Source organism: Anabrus simplex, chromosome 4 (assembly GCF_040414725.1).
Source record: "Anabrus simplex isolate iqAnaSimp1 chromosome 4, ASM4041472v1, whole genome shotgun sequence".
Lineage (NCBI taxonomy): Eukaryota > Metazoa > Arthropoda > Insecta > Orthoptera > Tettigoniidae > Anabrus > Anabrus simplex.
In genome coordinates, this window is record NC_090268.1 from 394,979,764 (window position 1) to 394,996,107 (window position 16,344).

Sequence of the window (16,344 nt, forward strand, 5' to 3'; positions counted from 1 at the left end):
TATTGGCATGAGAGAACGTGATGCATCCATCCGGGAAATACCTGCGCGTGTGAGGCGAAGTGTGTCGGCAGTGCAACGGGTGTGTACAGAATGGTTCATAGAAGGCCGCAGAACACGACGAGATGGGTCTGGTCGCACAACCCAGAGCCCACCCGTGAGAAGATCGAAGATCCGAATGGCATTGCAGGGCAGACTCGCGTCCTCCTCGGCTCTGGCGCAACAGTGGAAGAGTGTAACCCATCGTACGGTATCAGCGGTCACACTCTGTCGGTGTTTATTATGGTTTGGGTTACCGGCGTGTCGTCCACTTTTCCGCCTTCCTTTGACTAATGTGCATAAACATGCTAGACTGAAATGGTGTAAAAATGAAATGGCGTATGGCTTTTAGTGCCGGGAGTGTCTAAGGACAAGTTCGGCTCGCCAGATGTAGGCATTTTCATTTGATGCCCGTAGACGACCTGCGTGTCGTGAAGAAGATGAAATTATGATGAAGATGGCATATACACCCAGCCCCCGTGTCAGCGGATTTAACCTATTATGGCTAAAATTCCCGACCCTGTCGAGAATCGAACCCGGAATCCCTGTGACCAAAGGCCAGCACGCTAACCATTTAGCCATGGAGCCGGACAATAGTGTATGGAACGACGTCACTGGGGACAGGAATCGCAGCAAGTAGTGTTTTCGGACGAATCCAGGTTCTGTTTGTTTGAAAATGATGGGCGCATTTTGGTTCCCCGCAGACAGGGAGAGAGGCATCGCATTGACTGCATTCGCACAACGCAAGACCTTATAGCGTGTGGTGCTATAGGGTACATCCAAAAAACACAGTTCGTGCGTGTCCAAGACGAGTTTGACCTACGTGAATGACATCCTGAGACCCGTAGCCATACCCTTTCTGCACGACACCCCAGACGCCATATTTCAGCAGGACTATGCGCGACCATATGTTGCTGCACGATCACGTGCCTTCTCGTTGTCACAGGATGTCAGACTGTTGCTCTGGCTCGCCCGATCACCGGACTTGTCGCCACTCGATAAGGTGTGGGATATGGTGAAATGACGGATGCGGCGCTGTGACCCAATGCCAACGAACAAAGATGAACTGTGGAACCAGATGAATGTAGCATGGATGGCTGTATCCTAGGACGCCATTCGCGCCTTATTCGCGTCGATGCTATGACGCATGGAACAAGTTATCAGTGCACATGAAGGACGCAGTGCCTACTCGGCAACAGGACACATGATGAACCTAGGTGACTGGAATGCTAATCGTTTCTGCAGAAGATACTAATGAACATGTCCTGTGAATATGAACACCCTATCTCTAGTCTTTCCATCAAGGTGTTCTGTACTTTATGGACATGGTAAGCGAAGACCAGAGTTCCATTGAGAAAAAGCACTTTGTGCCCCATGAACTCCCGATAAATAAGCACGGGATTCTATTTCACTCGTTAAATCAGTCTTGCAATACGAAGTCTGCTATACACAGCAACTTAAATGCACTGAACACAAATATATTGAATGATAGCGACGTGCTATATTGTTCTCTGTAAGGCAAAAACTTGAACACAGGCAACTTTAGATGATGTTAATGCGCTACTTACACCAAAACGACAATCGCACTTCAATGAATGAGGGGAATTAACGATTCTCTTTTGTCAGTTATATCTTTCAATACGTAGAAACTTCAAACCAGTCAGAAGGACATGGTTCAGTCTTACGCCAATAGATGACGGTAATAATATTATATGCAACATAATGACAGTCTCACCTCAATGAATGAAATGCATTTTCTTGAGAACAAACATGTGAAATCAATCTCACCCGAATCATATCTCTACTATGGAAACACCTGCAATCAAGCGTCCAAACACCCCAAACTCAGCGGAAGTAGTTCTATCTTATTGTTGCAGACGGACATAACATGGTTGCATACTCTACAATGATGAAATCACTCCATTGAAAGATCATATTCATTTAAGAGTTCAAGTATGATGGTCATAATTGTATTGTTCTTGTAACCTATATCTGGTGCCAGTTTCAGTCTTTCAAACGTTCCCATTTTCTCAATATTTCTGTGTGGAAGGCAATGGAAGTCAGGATGTACATAGTTTGAACTCGTGCAGATATATATAGCTGTCATCATCGTGAATATAAGATAGCAGACATTTCACAGAAAGAAACTTATTTTTCTTTAAAGAGGACACAAATCGTGGTCGTGAAAGACATATTTTATTTTTCTTGTAAAGAATTCAAAACAAAACTATAGCTGGTACAAATTTGAGCAATAGAACCGTTTTCATTTTTTCGACATCACTGTCAATGTCAGACACAATAGGGACTTTATATATAAATATATGAATATAACATATAAAGATCGGCGGTTGCACAGTGGGCTTCGGCCCACAAGTGGCCACGGCTGGTCCGTTGTCCGACAGCTCTGCACTCCGACCGGCCAGCCAAGCAGAGAGGGGTGGCCACGGCTCTACGCCTCTGTTCGGGAGAAAGAGAGGGGTCGGTCGCCACCGTCTACTGTCCTGAGAATGGTTTTCCGTGGTTTTCCATTCTCCTGCACTAAGGCGAATGCCGGGACAGTTCCAACCCTCTCACCTCCTCGCCACACCTTCTTCTCCGGTACAAATCTCAAGGCCTCAGAGACGGCGCCACAGTCACCCCTTCAGGAGAGGAATGAAAATATTTTAGTAGTAGTAGTACAATATATCAATTCGATCTCCAATCTAGAAAAAATATCATGGGATATTTAACATCCGGTTTAAATTTATAGCCAGTGACCGGACGATTGGCCTGATAACCGGAATCTCCGGTTCATAACTTGCCTTTTGGCAACCGTAATAACGTCTAGAGCTCTCGTTATGTTACTACACCTACAATGGTAAATACCTACAGGGTTTTTTACAGACGGCTATTTCAGCCTCATTCTATTCGACTAACACGCTTACTTCGTGAACAGGAGATACGAGTTTGAGTCTCGAGGCGGTCGCATTTTTAGCTCATTTATCTTAAGGCTAGTGTATTAATCTTGCTGCAGTATCCCCTAGAATTACGAAGACACTTTTTTGAACTATTTGTTAACAACATGCTCCATTACAGAATGTAATACTACATGCTTATATATGCATTATGACAGTGCTAGTTAATACCTTATATACAATTAACTACACGTGTATTTTGCCAATTATTAACTGCTTTCTGGTTTAAGATGTCAAAATATACATTGTTTACAAATTCAGAAAAAGTCCTTTAGGTATTCGTCCACGATGTCGTGTGTTCCCACCGGCCAGCGGCCCACCGAGTTTAACACTGCTACAAAACAGATATATCAGAATGCCATTAGACAGAAAAAAAAACGGAAACTTGGAAAGAAATCTGTAGCAGTGCCACATCTTACAATCAACGCTGTAGTCCCAAAATGTTTACAGGATATATTCTAAGTCAGAGTTTCCGAGTCGTTGGTTGAATGGTCAGCGTTGAGGATTACGACTCATTGGGACCCTGGTTCTATTCCCGAACGGGTCGGGGATTTTAATCGCGGCAGATTAATTATTCTGATTCGGGGCTGGGTGTTTGTCCCGACACTTTCCTCTTAATCCCCAGAAGAAAACATATTACCATAGAATAATACAATGGTGATTACCTCCCTCCACACAGTGAAGGGCATCCATCAGTAAAACAGGCCAAGTTTATATTTATTACAACGTTCACACACGCGACCCCCACACATGTGGGAAAAGCGACGGCGGAAGAAGAGTAAGTCAAAGCCAGACAACCCTGGCGTCTGAAATTATTGGATTACAGCCACATTTACTTCCCACAGTTTGGCATAACGATGGCGTATAGAAGACATTTGATGATGGGAAAAGAAGTAATCTAGAATGCTTAAATAGTTGCCTTATACTGAACCTACTTCTAGCTAATTACACAGTTAAAGAAATAGGGGAACAGGTATTTCAACGTATGCCATGCTCCACAAAAAAAAAAAATCTCACATCCAGTTATATTGCCAAATACATCTTTACCGTCGAAGTATGCAAAATAACATCGATGGATTCGCGTTCATTTTCAGAACACAAACGTAAATGTCCAAATAGGGGCGAGAACAAAATGATAACAGTCCTCCAAGGTTGGTTTTTATCACAGTCGGAGAGCTTCAGTATGGTGTGTGTCCTCCACAAGCATTTATCACAGCTTGGCACCTACGTGGCATGCTCCGTATAACTCGACGGAGGTCACGTTGCGGTATCAGGTCCCATTCTTAAATGAGAGCTTGTTCGAGGTCTTTGTGAGTCTGTTGTGGAACAGGATGCCGACGAACAGTTCTGTCAAGGATATTCGACACATGCTCGATGGGATTAAGGTCGGGACTCACTGCTGGCCATTCCATCTCTTGAATATCCCGTTCTCGCAAGACAGCTCTGGTGCTGCGCGCTAAATGAGCCCTGGCATTGTTGTGCGTGAGTAAGAATTCAGGGCCAACACCGTATGCAGCAACCAACACATGCTGTAGCAGTATCTGTTCGATGTATCCCGCAGTGGTAAGATTGCCACGGACGGGGACAAGAACCGTACGGCCATCAATACTGATGCCACTCCACATCATCACAGAACCTTGTTCGATTCGGTCGCCTTCCTGGACATTTGGCACGTACTGCTCAACACGGCGTCACCAAAGACGTTGACGTCCATCACGCTGTGTCAGGGGAAATCTGGACTCGTCTGTGAACAACACACGTCTCCATTGGCGAAGTTGCCAGTTGACGTGGGTACGGGCAAATAGAAGGCGAGCTGCGCGATGTTGCTGCGTTAAACGGGGCGCTCGAATAGGACGTCTGGGTCGTAAGGAAACTTCTCTTAACCTGGCCAAACACCGTGACTCCAGTGACCCTCATGACGTCTTGTTGCAGTTCTCTGGCAGTTGCTTAACGACGCCGCAATGCACAGATGGTCAGATGTCGGTCATCCTGTGCGGTTGTCATGCGTCCACGACCTTGTCCAATACTCCTTGTGAACTGGCCTGCCTCACTGTAGCGATTTCGTAAGCGTTAAATAACTGACTGAGAGATATTGAGATCTAGAGCAATACGACGAAAATTCCATCCTTACTGGATCCTTGCGACTTGAAACTCGTTAAGATGTCTCATGGGATGTGCTGGTTAACGTAAAACATGCTCAAATGACTGCAGTAGTCTGTGTACTTCACAACGACACATGGACGTACCGCTATTCACTTTATTTTGAGGGGGGCATCTGACAGTTTAATGCATTGCTAAGCCTACAGATGGAGTATAACTTCTATTTGACATACCCTGAGTAGCTAACGTCTCGAGGTATGCTGTACGACCATTGGAACCCCATCTACCAAATTAACGTTCACATACCAGACGTTACAAATAATGTTCACCTAATTTTTCGAACTGTGTATTTAAAAATCTCCAACGTGCCCCTTTTGATTTCTGATCACAGTTCTCACTGGAACGAATTACTGAACTGAATGTTACAGTACGGTGGTTTTCTAGCCTTGTCTTCGCATATTGCACAGGTTGAAATCGGTTAAGTGATGATGGTGCATTTGAATGAACAAGGGTGGAGACGTAAACAAAGAACAGTGACGATCTTAAATAAGTGACGAACTGATGACGGATGATGTAATTCATAATGCTGAACCCTCGATGTTCGTGATTACGAGCGTAGCCGGAGAGTAAGAATTCGCTGGAGGAATGGCGAAATTAAAGAGAAAATAATCCAAAGCAGAAGATATACGCAAGAAATCAGAAGGCATGCTCTAATGAGTAGAGTTAAGCAAAGGACATACGATGTACATTGTACATCCACGTATTCCATCGACTACAGCCCGACTTATATTCCATGGAACTTTGTGTACAAATTAGCTGCCAGAATAATCAGACGCACACAGATGATACACATACAACGAATAGCATTTGTTCTGTAAAAACTGCCAAGCACAAATTTCGGTCTATGTGCTTAATAGCAGGTATATAAATCCGTGATTACAAAACTCAGTTTCTAGGTATGGACTAAAGTTCATTCGTACGATGTACAAATGTATCAAAGGCAATAAAACTGCATAGCAGCTTCACTCAATATCTGAAATATAGGAAACCTCACATATTGGCTCACTTTTGTATTTGTATCAGTGTGTAATGATCGCAGAAAGAAGGATATTAAATTCTTTTTCTGGGCTGATCTGATGTGAAGCCTACCTCAGAGAGAGAGGAGAAATGTAATTCTGTTTCGAGCATTATATACACATAAAGCTGCCGCTTTTGTTTCTACCTGCTGACTGCGAACCGATAAAATAATACAGTTTGACTTCATATTGTTGAAATCAGACTGTGGAGGCTGATCAACGAAGTTCATAACACCCTCCTACAGCAAATTTCAATCATTCCCACCAGGACACATACAGGATAGAAAGTAAGCCTTTCCTGAAATGAAAATCTATTTTCAACTGTAGGTTAAAAATCTATATTTCAGTCGAAGTAGAATGGTTTGCTTTTGTTTCCCATTTCAACTCTCAAGACGATTTCCAAGATTAACCCCAATATACACGCCATAGAACACATTCGCTTCCTTAATTCTAACCAACATCCATCATTATTTTTCTTTAATTCTTTAAGTACCCGAACTTAACATTATATTCTGACGTTTATAACAAGTATCTTAACAGTACGGACGTTGGTTCATGTCCTCTTCCTCCATAACAGTAAGGTAAGGTAAGGGTGTGTTCTGCCGAAGGCAGGTCCGAACCTCTGCAGAGGTGTACCTGAGCCGGAGTTTACGTACGGTAGGGTGGCCAGTTCCTTTCCGCTCCTCCATTCTCTTACCCCCCACCAACAGCGCATGGCAACCCATCCACTTCTCGACCACGCCCAATGTTGCTTAACTTCGGAGATCTCACGGGATCCGGTGTTTCAACACGGCTACGGCCGTTGGCCCATAACAGTAAATAAATACATAAACAAATAAAGAAAGAAAGAAAGGAAGAAAGAAAGAAAGAAAGAAAGAAAGAAAGAAAGAAAGAAAGAAAGAAATGCACTGCCTGACAAAAAATTGAAGCACTGAGAAGAAATGGCCGTATGTCAACGTAAGGTCGTACACAAACACACCATCGGCGGATATAAAAATAATTAGAGTTACAATTCTCTGTGACATAGAACGGCCACCAAAGTGCATAATTGTTGTTCGTGTTTAGTGTTGTTACCAGACCTGGTAGGGTAAATAACCTTGCGTTATGTGGTATACCCGTTTTGGCTAGATTTTTTTCTATGGACTTAATTTTAGGACACGGAAATGCCGGTACTCGGATGAGACAGCGTTCTCAGCAACTGACAGAGTTAAAGGGTTCTGACAGGGGGTCTCCGTTTGGCCGATTGGTCGAATCGTGAAATATCCAGATTTGTGGGGCATTCGGATGTAACAGTAGCCCGATGTTGGACTTCATGAGAACATAAGGGCAGGCGTACTCGTCGTTCCAGATTATGATTCGACCACGTCTGACCACCACAAGGATGGATCGCTGTATTGTGCACCAATATATCATAACCCCTTCACATAGACAGATCACGCGACTCGACGGATTGTGGGTGGAGCCCAGATCCATTGAGCAATTTTAGCCCTTCGTCCTTGTGGGTTTTGAGTGCAACTTTAGACATACCTTTACCTAGCCTGCATAGATGTTCGAATAGAATTCGAAATCTCGTGTCCCTATGCACTAGGGATGGCTTCATTATTGAGTTCCCTGTGCGTATATTGTTGAATTTCAATACCTTATTAGAAATACCTACATCACTATCGAATGAAAATAATAATTTCGCATGGCTATTTCTAGCCGAGTGCAGCCCTTGAAAGGCAGACCCCCCGATGAGGGTGGGCGGCATCTGCCATGTGTAAGTAACTGCGTGTTATTGTGGTGGAGGATAGTGTTATGTGTGGTTTGTGAGTTGCAGGGATGTCGGGGACAGCACAATCACCCAGCCCCCGGGCCACTGGAATTAACCAATGAAGTTTAAAATGCCCAAGCCGGCTGGGAATCGAACCCGGGCCCCTCTGAACCAAAGGCCAGTACACTGACCATTCAGCCAACGAGTCGGACACTATCAAATGATAAGGACTAGCCAAGGAAATTCAAGGTGTTAAGACAGATCTCACTCGGAATTCTTTCCTTACCCTTGAAATCACGTACTTTTGTTTCTACTGTAAATATTTCTACAGTATATCATGTTAAGCGGCTATTCCACTGGGGATGACTTATGGAGCGTTGTTAGTCATCCTCTGTGCCCTCAAATAGTACTTGATCATCAGCACATTGAAGCATGTCTAATTTCGGGTGTCTGTTGATAGTGATACTATCGTGGGGGAGACGTCTTTAATAAGGGCATTCATATATATGATAATAAACAGTGGAAATAGGACTCAACCTTGCCGAACTCCCCTGTTGATCTGTTTCCATTGTGAAACTGTATCATTAACCCTGAGTGCAATCAAGATGTTTTCATACAATTTTGATACTGCTTCGATCAACGGTTGTGGTACTTCATCGTTGTGTAATATGGCTCCATGGCTAAATGGTTAGCGTGATGGGCTTTGGTCCAGAGGGTTCCAGGTTCGATTCCCGGCCGGGTCGGGAATTTTAACCTTCATTGGTTAATTCCGATGGCTCGGGGTATGAGTGTGTTAGGGCCCCATTCCCATAGACACAGAGGTCACCTATACGGCGTCAACTCGAAAGACCTGCGCCAGACCTCGCCGGAGGCCACATGTCATTATTATTATTATTATTATTATTATTATTATTATTATTATTATTATTATTATTATGCCCGCCTCTGTAGCGTAACGGTTAGTGTGATTAGCTGCCGTCCTCGGAGGCCCGGGTTCGATTCCCGGTACTGCCAGAAATTTAAGAAAGGCAGGAGGGCTGGTATGTGGTTGAAATGGTACATGCAGCTCACCTCCAATGGGGGTGTGCCTGAAAAGAGCTGCACCACCTCGGGATGAGGACACGAGTTTAATCCGACTCGTTGGCTGAACGGTCAGCGTACTGGCCTTCGGTTCAGGGGGTCCCGGGTTCGATTCCCGGCCAAGTCGGGGATTTTTACCTTAATTGGTTAATGCCAATGGCCCGGGGGCTGGGTGTTTGTGATGTCCCCAACATCCCTGCAACTCACACACCACACATAACACTATCCTCCACCACAATAACACGCAGTTACTTACACATGGCAGATGCCACCCACGCTCATCGGGGGGTCTGCCTTACAAGGGCTGCAATCGGCTAAGAATAGCCACAAGAAATTATTATTATTATTATTATTATTATTATTATTATTATTATTATTATTATTATTATTATTATTATTATCTAGGATACTTATTAATTTTGATCTGTTTGCCACTACATTGATATGTTATTTGACGAGGCAGAAAGGCAGCTGCATATTGCACCCTTAAGGCGAAAGGGTACAATATATTTACTATATTGTCTTGTGTGATTTTAATGGGACAGTTGTTATAATATACGAGCTGATGATAAGGCTTCTTCGATCCTCAGTTTTTATATTTAAGCGTCAGACCAGTTTGACCCCACCCCTGTGCTAACCGTCGGACCAGTTCGACCCCTCTAATTGGTGGATCTCCAAATTCCTATAAACATCGGACCAATTCGACAACACCGTATATTTTATAGCATGCGTTACGGAGGCTTATTCTTTTTTAGTCCACAATACTAAGTAAACATCATAATAACATCAATCTTCCTGAATATTTAGAGAGATTTACTCCTGAGAGCCACTGATGGTTTATTTATTCCAGTTACTCTAGCCAGGGACTGTGGGTGTATTTCATCTCACCTAACCACAGGATTTTTAAGACAATGGTATGTTGGAATTTTTCTCCTTCAGGAGTTCTCTAATGAACTGGAAACCAACAAATGTTATCGCCCTCAAATGGGATTGAACCCAGTGCCTTGATAGAATAAGAATAACTGCTAATCTATAATATGAGGTTCGACCAAGAACAAGGCTCATTCTTCATTAAAAAGAGAACTGAATATTTCAGAGATGTAGAGTTCACGTGACATGACAAGAACTTCAATCAAGGGTAAACAAAATAACGTAACCTTTAACAAAGTTGGAGACTGAAGCAAAGCAAAGCCACAAATGGATGTAAAATAGAGGAGCAAGTAGAAAAAGTGAGACATGCGGATGGCAAGAGCCAGACATTTCATTAGTGGAATTGTGTCATATTGTTTCTTTAGCTGTAAAACTCTAAACGTTATAATTTTCCGCTGTGGTTACATGGTTTCTTTATTTGTTTATTTCATTTGAAGTCCTCTATGAAACTGCGCTCCTGTTCACACAAACTACAGACCTTATATTGAAATTCGAACTCTAAACACTCGAACAATAAAATATCTCATCACTCAACTACCAGCTGACATTCTTTAAAATCCAAATCAACTCCGTACAGAGCACCAAAGCCTGTGGAGGGGTGCAAGGTAAAGGCTTCCACTATCCTTAACCACGACACTTTGTGGAGTTGTGTTGTTAACTCTATGCCTGGCCACATTTGCCCCCAGGAATTGACCTGGTACTCATTTTTAGGTAGGATGAGTGAACCTCAGGGCCTTGAGCACCTCCGAAAGTGGAAAACTCGTTTCTAAAAATTTTCGACTTCCTGGCGGGGTATCGAACCCACGCCTTTTCGAGTAAACCGAGCCAGGCAGTCCCTTTACATTCCTTAAGTCTCCTGTTCTGTTATTCCAGTATTATCATGACATTAGTTTTCTCATCTCTTGAGTAGTAGTATGTATAACGTTATTCAGAGAATAAGCACTTTCCCCATAACGGCAAAGTACGCTGGTTAAACTGATAACTAGAGTCCGGATTATTAGGTTCTGATAGGTTAGAATGCAAATATACTTTAGCCAGTAACAAGTATATCCTACACTGTACAACGGTTATGCTATGAGATTTGCATAGATATTAGGAGTACAGCCTATAAAACTCCTTGAATTGATGCTACTCTTCCTACATTATGGTACAACGGGTTGCATGACACTTCCTACAAATCAAATTACTTTGCATTCTAACCTATTACCACCTAAAAATCCGAGGTCTACTGATAACAGTGCAGATGAAGCCTCATTATTGGCAGCGAACCATTCAAGGATTCCTTCCTTTTCCCCTCTTTTTCTTGATCCAGATGTTTCAAGTTGTTTACAAGAAGTTACAACGACGATCTTATGGACAATTTGGCATTGCTAGCTAAACATAATTTTAGCTATCTTCCAATGGGTTGTTATATATATATATATATTTACTTCTGACAGCTTCTGAGATTTGTTTCTTTCATTTACAATAGCCAGGGGGTACAGTGGTTGTATGCTACCTCCAACACCCACAGGTTTTTTTAAAAACATATGATGTTGGAATTTTATCCATAAGGACTACTTCTACTACTACTACTGCTACTACTATTACTACTACATAGTGTATGGTTTTTAGTGCTGACGGCGTCCGAGGCCAGGTTTGGCTCACCTGGTACACTGTCCTCCATATGAACCCTGAGGAGAAGTTTGTAATTTCACCCAGGCTTTTAACACGCAATTTAATGATTAGAAAATTGTCCATTTAATGTATATCACCACTTGCCATCCAATCCAAAAGCATCGCTTGTGGTAATAGACGACTAGCAGCTTAGGTACAGTACTCCTCGCGTAACGCCATAGAGTAGACTAAAAGGCAAAAATTGTAGCCCTATTCTCCTAATGGCTCATCACTGCTGCCAACTTAACTAGTTACATAATGAAATCACGAGACACAGCCATCAACAAAATAATCACAACGCAAGTACCAATAATGGACGTTCCCCTATTCAAGTACATGCTAATTGATTATCAATTAAGATATTCATAATTAAGTCGGTTTTCAAGTTTAATGTGAATTAAGGAAACACGTTAACGTTATATATTTCTGTCTTTATTTTGATATAAGCATGACCATAACCGTATTCTTCTGTGTTGCCTTGTATAAGTAATTCAGCTCCCTGTTTAACATTTCCAATTATTTGTCGGATTGAATAGAAACCACGCAGTAATCATACGCAAAAACAAGTATATCACATTTGCATACGCCGTAAGTAAATAAGAATACATAAACAGTACCAAAACCGTGGCTAGACAAGGTTAAGTTGATAACGAAATTTCCTTCCAGAGGTAATGTTGCTTTCCGTTTACGGAAGAGTTCTTGCAGATTTTCCTTGCGTCTTAGATATCTTAATCAAATTCCGTTCATATTGGACGAAATAAGACCGAAATTAATACAATGCCGCTTTCGGCGTTTCACACATACTACGTTATAAAGACATTTTTCGAAGATACCACAATTCTACTTACCTGGTATTACCCAAACAGATTTAAAATCCAAACAGATTTAAAATCCAAACAGAAGAAGAAGAAAATGTGCTTTAATTATAACATCAGATGTAAAAGCAGTGATTTTAACAATACGGAAGCAACAATACGTATTTCTCGCAAATCACGGAGTAAACAATGACTGTATAGCGCCAACGTGTCAGATTAACAGAAACTATAAGACGTCGTCGGCAAGTAGGAAACTTAAACTGTAATGTTAGCGACACTGAATCGAGCCCAAGAGTTAGAAAGAAACTAAAAATCACTACCTTCAGTATTAACCAGCCCAGCGAGTACAACCTTTATCTTTCTCCTCTGTTAATACTGTCCCCTTCTACTGACTTGAATATGAACTGGATAACATCGAGGTGATATGGCCTAATGATCGGTGCATGAGGAACAATACACAAGTTGTTTGAATAATTCCGCTTAAGATTCTACCTACCAGTATCATTGACGAAGAATAAGGCTGACTCTAAAGCTTTTCTGTCTATTGAAAACACCAGTTTTACCGCATATAACACTATACCATACCTTTAAAAAAATGCACACTCTTAAGCTAAGAATGGCACGTTTCGTTTGAGAAGAACATCCACAGATTCTTTCAAATCACTTTTAAACATGCGTATATATATGTATGATATTATTTATGTTGTCAACGTTTGTGAATTGGTGTGTCATGAACAAGGGAGATAAATTATGATTGTAGCAATTCTCGACTGTCACGTTAATAACTCTGAGAACATATTCTGCACTTATACACCCTGGCACGTAATCCTATACACTAAGGGTACAACCTTTATCTTTATCCCCTGTTAATGTGTGAATCAAACCGAACCACAGAATCAATAATATTTCCACTAATGATATTTCTAAACACTATAACATCAGTCCCATGGGTGCTGTCTTCTCCGACAACCCATGGACTTCTTAATGCACAAATATCTCAATGCGCTATAGAGGGTAGTCAAATAAGTACTGACCACCTGCCAAGAACTATAGCAGAACACTTCGTGCCTCAAAATTAATCGCGGGAATGGTTTTGAAAGTTATCCCAAAGGGTGATGAGAAGGTGAGTTCCATTCTTGAAGAAATTGGGAGAATATTGACGAAATCGTGTAACCACATAAACAGGATTGTAAATAAAGGGTACATATTTCTCCACATGGTTATCAGGGTTTTTAGCAGTCTCTGGTAAGACCACAACGAGTACGATCTAATGTGTGGGAGTCCTCACCAGGATTACTTGATTTGGGAACTGAAAAAAACCAAAGTAAATCAGATCGATTTGTTCTGGGTGATTTCTGACAAAAGATTAGCTTAACGAAAGTGTTGCGAAGTTTGGGCTGGGAGGACTTAGGAATAAGGAGACGAGCTGCTATCTATCTATCTGCTATCTATACAAAATATGGGCTGTGTGATAGGTAATTAAAGAAATTTGAATCAAATTTTGATAATGTAAAATAATGCCATTTTGTGGGCAGAAACTACTGCTGATCTGGATTGCTGTTATGTTAAAAGTGCTGCTGCACCCAAGGCCAGACTTCAGCAGACACATGAAAGGCGTCAAAATAAGACTTTGCTCGTTGACATTTACTCGGATCATTTCTTAAAACCTAATTTAATTATTAAGAAATGCACACAAGTTGTGTATATATGTTACATAAGTTTTGGCGATAAATTTTACCCCGCATTTTGATTGTACACATTTTAATTAAGCACAATAGTCTATTAGGGGTATTACTCGTTTTTTACAAGTGGTAATGTGGTAACGATCACAAGGTTGATCGCACATGGTCATTGGATCGAATTCCACCTACAACCTGCAAAGAGCCATAAACCAATTTGAAAAGTGAGCACAGGAAAACAAAATGGAAATTAACACCGAAAAAACTGTACAGATGACATTCCGAAACGGAGTCCAAGAAGCTGCGGAGGACAGGATTTATCTAGGACCGAAACCTCTTGTGACAGTCAACAGCTCCAAATACCTGGGAGTGACTGTGCAAACCACCGTCAGATCTTTCAGAATACATGTTAAATCCCGTGCAGCATCTGCCACAAAAGCAATTTTTGACATTAAATAATTATCCAGATTATCAGTAACAACCGCTATGGCCTTATTCAACGCAAAAATAGTTCCCATCGCAACATACGCAATAGATATTATTTGGGATATGTTAAGTCTGAAAGATTTGGAAGCAGTAAAATCAAGATTCTTGAAAGCCGCTGTAGGTGTTTCGAAACACACAAAGTCGAGGCTAGTATACGAGCTCGCGAGATAACCGTTCTTTATTGAAGAACTGCGTATGAGACTCCCATCTACCGACAGCACGAATAAACTGCTCCTTGAAATACAAAAGAAACGAAGAGAAATTTGGCTGGACTTTTATACTACAGAAGCCATGGTAAATAGATCTTGGGCCAACACGAATCAAGACCTCCGACACCTGGTGACCTCAATAGCTGTGCATGGGTACCACCACAAAGTATGCAAGAACAAGCGTTTTCACGATCCCGGGAATTACTGTATATGTGAGTTTTAAAACCTAAGTATCCTAGATCCAAAGAACTCCATGCTTGCTGACATTGACGCTGAATTTCTGAAAAAGCGGTGCAAGGTCGAGTGTTTGAAAGATATGTAAAAAGCTGAAGTAGTGTCTGTTTTTGTGAAATGGAAGAGACATACAGAAATAAGCAAGTAAAAGTACAGAGGATATTGTGGAGTGTTCAAATGCAATTAGTTTGGCGCATCAAGAATCTAAAAACTTGTGACACGGTAATTTGGATTGCATGTAATAATGTTCAAGCAAAGTTATTTTTGTTTATAACAAAGTTTCAACTGACAAACGAGCAAATTGAAAGGAAAACAGTCTCGCTACAATGTCCACAATATAATTTGAAGGATGATTTGTATTTTTATATAAGCTGCTATGATTTATGAGCACGGAGTGAGTTGGTTGTGCGGTTAGCGGCGCACATCTGTGATCTTGCATTCGGGAGATAGTCGATTCGAACACCACTGCCAGCAGCTCTGATGTTGGTTTTCTTTAGTTTATCATTTTCACACAAGGTAAATGCTGGGGCGGTACCCTATTTAAGGCCACGGACGCTTCCTTCACACTCCTAGCTAGCCCTTTACTATACCATCGTTGACATAAGACGTATCTGTGTCGGTGCAAAGTAAAGCAGATTGTAAAAAATGATTTATGAGCAATATGCTAATTAACCTCATTTAAAAAATAATAACACCAGTTTTCAGGATAACACATCACCTTTTGAAGTTCTCTATTAATTAGTCGTCCTTGTATAACGTCAATTAAATCAACCTGTTATCCTCAGTGAAATGTATTAGAGTGAAATTCATCAATTGAAATCCTCTCCTCTTCTCTTTGTGTGGAAGCAGAAACAAAACGCTCGTGGCTGGTCGATAAAAACAAACAATCTCACTAAAATGATTGTAGGATTACAAACCAATCTCCGTTAGGATGTTCTCTCGGGAGCTATGGAAGAATAATATGTTACACCTGCAGCCCTTTCCCTTTAAATGTCCTCAGTTCACACCTTGTACTGTTATTGGAATCCATGGACAATTCAGTATTCAGTTCAGAGTCCTACAATTTCTATGTTCAGAAACCTGGCCACAATCTCTTTACACCGGATGAAACTCAACAGAACCCTAACTAGAGCAGCAAAGTGCAAGTTCAAACTCATTAATTGGGTATATATGGAGTGGGAAGAAGCCGGTGAGGGTGACTACCTCAAAACAATGAGCACATCCTGCTCTGCAGGTATAGAGTACTATCGACAATCTGCTGACAGCAGGTGATACCGTTGTTAATGCAGAAGAATACTGGAAGACAAAAATCTAACTGTGATTTTCAACATGGAAA